This window comes from Mytilus galloprovincialis, chromosome 12, assembly GCF_965363235.1.
Source record: "Mytilus galloprovincialis chromosome 12, xbMytGall1.hap1.1, whole genome shotgun sequence".
Classification (NCBI taxonomy): Eukaryota; Metazoa; Mollusca; class Bivalvia; order Mytilida; family Mytilidae; genus Mytilus; species Mytilus galloprovincialis.
Window position 1 is genome coordinate 63407738 of NC_134849.1, and position 6670 is coordinate 63414407.

The 6670-nt window shown below is 31.1% G+C and overlaps 1 long non-coding RNA gene across 1 annotated transcript; it reads left to right on the forward strand.

The window, feature by feature from the left end:
• Positions 1 to 348: 348 nt before the first annotated feature.
• On the forward strand, positions 349 to 6416 carry LOC143055695 (uncharacterized). Its single transcript, XR_012972138.1, has 3 exons — positions 349 to 789; positions 4308 to 4478; positions 5839 to 6416. It is a non-coding gene; the product is annotated as an uncharacterized LOC143055695 (long non-coding RNA).
• The last annotated feature ends 254 nt before the right edge of the window (positions 6417 to 6670 follow it).

Sequence of the window (6670 nt, forward strand, 5' to 3'; positions counted from 1 at the left end):
CTATCTCGAGAATTGTGCAACCTTCAATATCATCAGTATACAACTACTGAAAGGAGTGTAATTATAGAAAAAAAGTGTTTTGATAACTTGAACATATAAAGTACTATCAGGAGACCGGTCTTTTAGATTAGTTGAAATTTAAAGAGATATTTATACCCTAAATGGGAGATCTTAAATATCGTTCGTGGATCATTGTTTCAGCTCTTGCATGAATAAAATATTATTTAATTTATTTTGCAGACGACAATGATAAATTGAAACATAACCGCATATGATATAAGTTACACAATACCAAGGGCTCAAACTGTTAACAAAGAAAATATTTTCAATAAAAAAAGATTCGATTAATTAAAAGGTGAAACAGACAAATCAACATATAATAGGTCAACGTATAACGTCAGCTCATAGTAACCACATAATTATTCGAAGTACAAACTATTGAAGTCAATCATAGAAGAGAACTTTGTGAACTGATACGAATGGATATATCTATCATATGTCTATGTATGCATACGATGTTCGTTGCTGTCCTTAGTGAATCAAGAATTAGATTGATCTCAGCGCACTATAAACCTGAATATGACAACAACTATGAAGTAGAGAACGCCATTGACACCTATCGTGTTAGGTCTGTAGGGCTATGCGGTATAAAATGTATGTCAAATGCGCGTTGTTTGTCTTTTTTCTACAACAATCTTACAGGAATGTGCATTTTACACTCAGATCCGTTCACCTATACTGTGATGTCATCTTCAGCGAAAGGTTGGAAATTTTACCTTTCACAGGAACGTAAGTCTACATATAGCTAGTAATCTTCTATATTTTCTATAGTTTACAGAATTTTAACCCTATTACCGATACTGAGTGTATCAACAAGCATTGAGTTTTTCTTCCCGTGAGTACCATGAGCTAAGTAGTCTGTATTTCCGTGTTAACATGAATTGTCTTTGTTAAGATTATATTAAAATCAACTGTTGGCAATCATTTTTATTTTTTCGAAATATTAAGTAATGTCAACTCCAATGTTGAGCACTCGGGGTTTTTCAACTTTTTACTTTATTTGGCCTTTTAACGTTATTTTATTCGAGTGTAACTGGTGAGTCTTTTTGAAGACAAAAAGCACAAGTGATGTAAAGCATAACATGATCTTTGTATCTATGATAAGTTTATTCATAAAGGGTATTAATGTATTATATATATAGTCAACAAAAACGGACGGACAATCTTCTCCAGACATGAATTTCTATTAACAATGTTTATGTTCTAGACAATATGAGTACTTGTATATGGACCATGCACAGATACTCATATGGTCCGACCATACGCTTATGTCGACCATATGAGAATATAATTGTTTAATTGTTAACCGGCCAGGCCATAGGCGTATTTGGTTTTGTAAAATTATTCTTAGTTAATGCTTTTAATTCTATCTTCCTCCACATGAATACACAACTTGTTCTTCTAATAAAAACTGACAAAAGATACAAACTTAAATTGTTTATCTTTTACAAATTAGTTGAATCTTTTAATAATAAGGAGATGAATATCAACCAACATTAGAGACTTATCATTTTTAACCTGGGAGGGGGGTGGGGGCTGGTCAAAATGCAGGGGGGATCAAGTTTTTTTTCTGTAAGTGGAAAAGGGGGGTTCAATTTTTAGAAATTCAAAGAGTGGAGATAATTTTTTGGGGGCAAATGGAAGTAAATAGTTTGCATTCTTCAAGAGACAAAATGTTAAGAAGAACATTACAAAAATCAAATAATTATATATTTTTACCATCATTCATCAAATTTATTTCATTACCATATATTATAATAATTTGTGTCCTGTAAACATGGTATATGTACTGATTAAATTAGTTCACTGATCACACATCAATATAACCCTCAGTACCTAAAAGCTTAACAGTTAAAAAGTCAAACACGTCAGACTCATCTCCTGTACCTTGCATGTCAAGAGCTTCATAAGAGTCTGATTCGGCTTGATTTTGATTTTCATCTGACTTTTCATGCCCATAAGAGTTTGGCATGACTTTTTATTGTAAACATTATTCCAAACATAAACTGCTTCCGTTGTAAACGAAAATCTAAAGTAGCGAGGTTTTTTTTAAAGCTGCCAATTTTTTCTTGGTCGAATTGATTTGAATATATATTTGTCTGGTTATTTCAAGTAAAACTGCCATGTTGTATCATACTCACTAACTAAGCTTATTAGTTTAAGAGAAAATAAGTATGAATTAAAACAAAATCTACGATTTGTGTATAATTTCTTCAAAAGAAATCCAAATTATACTGCATCATGAAAGAATATAGTTTTGACTAATAAATTCACCAATAAATGATCATATATTTATCTAAGCTGCATACAAACAGTTGAATTTGATCCAAAGTTGATTAACACTACTAAATGTACATTTTTGTTTTCATTGGGTTCAATTATACTTCCCATTCCCTCAAAAGTTGTACTTTTTAGGCCAAAACATTTGTTGGGGTTACTTACACTAGACATGCTAGACCAAATGTGAGATATGTGACAATAAATGAGTAAATGATTCGTTCAAGCTGAATGAACTATCCATATATAAGTCTACCAATTCCATTGAGCTTTCAATATATAGCCATAAGTAAACTTAAGTTTACGAAGCGTTTAAGAAAGAGGTATATATATAACAGATCCCTTTTTATACTAAATAAAGTGTTGTTACTGTTTTTAAAAACATATACTTTTTACTGTATTTATTTTCTCCAAAACTGCCAAACAAGTGTTTTTTTTAGCCCAATATGGGTAATTAGTGAAAAAAACGTAAGAAAAAGCATCCCAAAGCACAGGTTATGGCTTACGCTACCTACACATATTTCTTGGAAGAGCCCTATTTCAAGGCAACTTTCCCTCAAATAAATTTTTGAGACTCATTCCAATGAGAACTTTTCATGTTTGCAATATTTCCGTGAAATAACATGACAAGTGTTTTCTATTTTAAAATGTTTAGTTAATCACAGAACAGTATATGATATCTAATATATATGTTCCTGGTTTAATAGAGGGGGGGATCACATTTTTTTTAAATGTTTTTAAGGGGGGATCAAATAAAAAAAGTGAAATATTAGTTGGGATCAAGAAAATTTTATATGTTTGATTTCCAAATGACCAGCCCCCTCCCAGGTAAATAATGATAAGTCCCTTAGTATATCTGCTATTTTGCTTCGCCGGGGTCATTACAGAACGCATCGTGTGAATTTGTGTATCTAAAATAATACAAAAATCATTTATACAAATTGTGTTATTATGTGTTTCTATAGGAAAACAACATATCGGTATCCTTTTAATCAAATCTAAATACCAAAATTAATGACAAACGCGATGATTTTAATTTTCCTATAGTCAACTTTCTATGTCTGTGTAGCAACATCCCAGCGGCACCAGCATATGGAGTATATGTGTCTCAATTGATAAGTTACTCTAGAACTAGCTCAAAGTACGTTGATTTTGTTGAACGAGGAATACTGCTTTCTCAAAAGTTGCTAAGACAGGGCTATGAATCAATCAAGTTGAGGTCATTACTCAAGAAATTTTACGGTCGCCATAATGAGCTGATTGGCCATTATGACAAAAGTGTGTCAGAAATCATATCTGATATTCTTCCTCAGTCATATAACCTTCCATCATTACCGAACTAAACAAAGAAATAACACGACGGGTGCCGTATACGGTACAGGAAATGCTAACCCATCCGGAGCACCTGATTTCACTCACGGTTTTTTTGGAGTTCGTGTTTTTTCTTAATTATTATTATTGATAACTGTTGATGTAAATGTCCTTTAGTTTATTAGTCTTAGTTTACTCCTTGGTTTTGATTGTTATTGTCTAAATACAAAACTAATAATACGTAAATACATATTAATTAGTAAAAGATATAAAATGAACAGTTCGTTCAATATCGTTTCCACGATGACTTTTACATGGTCTGTTGAGCATAGTCCTGTCTCAGTAACAATGTTCTGTAACTAACTTACCTACTTTTTAACCACTGGACAGTAAAACAAAATAAACAGCTATATTTGAAATGCTGAAATATTCGAGGTACATGACATAAATAAGACATTCGATGCCTAGACGGGAAAATATCATTGTAACCAGGATTTGTAAGTGGTACACAATTTGATCTTTACGTGTTGATGAAAACTCCTCATATGCCTCTATTCGTGATATTAGACTGGACATTATTTTTCTTATTTAAGAATTATTTCAGCTATAAGTGTTTCGTTCTATTATTTGGTATTTACAGTGAATAAATATTTTACCAGGTGCCGGTCGCTGTTTGGTCAACTTCTTCTACTACAGAGAACTTGACTTGTGTTATAAATTCGAACCACCAATTCGAGTATCCGTTTTTCACACCGATGTTGTGTGTCCAGCAAGTGAACCCATGCGCATCGATTCTGATGAAAGACAAGATTATGTCAAGCTTGTAACAGGTAATAAAGACCTTGAAACCCTTACCAAGTCTCCCTAAAACCTTGGTGTTTTATAAAGGGACATGACAACACTATTAACGTTTATTGAAATAAGCCCCGCTTACTAGCCTTATTTGGAATATAAATGGTCTCCACAAGTTTGTGTGTAACCAATCATAGTCCTAGAAATGTATAAGAGGTGAGATAAACTTACATTCATTTTGAGGAAATTTGTAAAAGGTCAAAATCACAACAGAATTATTAATTTAAAACTGACATTGTAACAAAAAAAAACATTTATTCATCGTATGTTTTCTGTAATGTCTTACGATAATATGGCTTTATTATTACATACTGAGGTTTAGTTTTAGGCAGATGTACTGTCTGTACACAAACAGAGATTGTTTCATCAAACTAAGTATTTTATTATGTAACTAAAATATATTTTTAAATCTAGGAAAGTTTTTTCTATTGGTTTTAAATAATTACAAAAAAAAAGAATTTATAGATAAACATAAAACATTTAAAAGTCTTTAATAAACAAATGATCCATTGTATTCATTAATCTGGTAATAATATTAAATCAAATAGCTATACTGTAAGATGAAATTATGACCTTGTACAACAATAAATGCTCGGATTCGATAAACCTTTCGGAATGAAAAATAAATAAACTCTTTAATTCAAATGACACTTCAAATGTGTGCTATAGCGGCAATGAAGATTCTAAATTATCAATATAATCGACCGTTTTGTTAATCTATAAGAAAGTGTCAGCTGACAGATACTAAAACACAGTAAAGTAAAATTGTTTTAAAGTTTTAAATCATACTCTGACAAAAGCATTTACTGCGACGTCATAGCTCCTTTGTAACGTGTTTAAGCATAAATATAAGATTGTTGTTGAACATTGTATACTGTAACTTCAGAAATCATTGCGTGTATTTATAATTGTGATTTTGTCGTTTTAGAATCAAATGCGAATTTAATTTTTACGATTTTCATCAAAATCCTGATAAATTCATATACAAAATTTCAAATTGCGAGTTTAAATTATTGCGTTTACAACTCTGTCGCATTTTTTGCAATACAAAAAACCTCGCAATAATTTCTGAATTTACAGTACATGTAACAGTATAAGACACAACAACACGTATTGTACATGTTGTATGATTGCACCAACCTATTCACATACATGTTTACTTAAAGCCTGAACATTTAGATATTGTTTTTTTTTTAATCCATGTCAGTATTTAACATAATCATGATTTCTGAAACACGCTACCTCAACTAAATAAAGTCATGCATGGGTTATACAAAAACATCTTAAAAATATCTTTTGCTAATCTATAATTAATACAGACATACAATTTTTTTTCAGCTAACATTGGAAGAGTGTACTATATGCAAATATGTATACAAGGTAAAAAGACACAAGGAAAATGGAAGTTCAACGATGGAACTATGATGGAGTATTTTAGGTGGCGCCAAGGTGAACCAAGCGGATTATCTAACGTCATCATTATGAAGCGGTGGAATAACTACAACTGGCAAAATCCTCATCCAGATGATGAGAAGTGTACCTATATGTGTGAATATCGACCATAAATTTAAATATAGTGACGTTAACCAATATAAAGAAAAAACGTTGACTTCTTCTGTAAAGCTAACTCTTCTACTTTCCTTTTTAATTCATACCATATAGATTAATTTAGATTTTTTTTGTGTAAAATTTGTCTATAATACACTATGCATATACTGAAATAAACATAAGTCATGGTAAATCTTGTTAATGTACAAGTGCACATGACACCACAAGATCATCAAGACGTTTATATCTGAGTACTACTGCCACTAAGTCATTTATGCAAGCAATACATTTGTTTGAGATTTTCACATTTGTCAAAGCCATTTCCTTTTCCCCATAAAAAAAAATCCAAATTTGATGTGAGGTTCCAAATTCCAACAAGTTTACGTTTTGTATTTATTATCTATAAGTTCACCTCTAGAAACAGAATGTATTAAAACCTAATAATTCTTACAAACTTGGCATTTTTTTTTATTTCCGATTTATTTTAGCTTACTCCAAATTACTTGCTATTCAACAGTTGACGTAGTTTAATGTTTACTTGCATGTATCTGTTATTGTGCAAATAATGACGAAGAACAACAAAATAACAAAATAAATCAAAATCAAAACTTCATTTCAAAGA